This window comes from Tupaia chinensis, unplaced genomic scaffold (genome assembly GCF_000334495.1).
Source record: "Tupaia chinensis unplaced genomic scaffold, TupChi_1.0 Scaffold000328_1, whole genome shotgun sequence".
In the NCBI taxonomy this organism is placed as follows: Eukaryota; Metazoa; Chordata; class Mammalia; order Scandentia; family Tupaiidae; genus Tupaia; species Tupaia belangeri.
Window position 1 is genome coordinate 686388 of NW_006159822.1, and position 769 is coordinate 687156.

Genomic DNA, 769 nt, shown 5'->3' on the forward strand with positions numbered 1-769 from the left:
AGAGGTCCTATTATTTAGAATTTTCATAAAATGTATGAATCTCCATTACAAGAAGGCATAAACCTCATATCGTAATGCAGGAACTACAACCATGCAGGGTACGGAAAAGCAGGGAGAGGGACGTTCACTGTGAGGAAGACTTACGTTGTCGAGTACCTGCTTTTTTATCCGACAGAATGATTGACCTCTTTCTAGGTGAGGGCTTCAAACTCTCAGCATCAAGAACTGTAGACTAAATAAAGTTTAATTTACTTTTTTGCCTTGAAGATTAAAACAACAACAAATGAAATTTCTAGTATGTGCTTTTGACACCCCTGAGCGTCATTGTTTGCATGCCTGGGATGTACCTCTCTCGTAGAGCTCATCACTATAGACTGTCAGTACCTACGACAAGTTTAAGTAAGCCAGATGTGATTCAAAATGTTTAAAACATGGACTCTGTGGAAGTGAATTATGGGTGGATGAGAATGAATGCAGAGAAGCCAGTTAAGAAAGATACCAACGCGGTTTTCCAAGAGAAATGATGAGTATAAAATGAAGAGTTACTGTCAGAATAGAAAGGAGACAAATTCCCGACAATTTAGGCCGGGATGACCTAGTTGGGCAGCAGGTTAGTTGTGAGCTGGGGAGGGAAAACGTTAAATGAAGATATTGAAGTTGGAATTCGGGATGTTGGAGTGTGGGGGTTGGGGTTGGTGGTGAGACCATTTCAAAGAGAAATGTGAGCAAGAGGTATATTTTGGACAAAAAGGGAATTATGATTTCTATT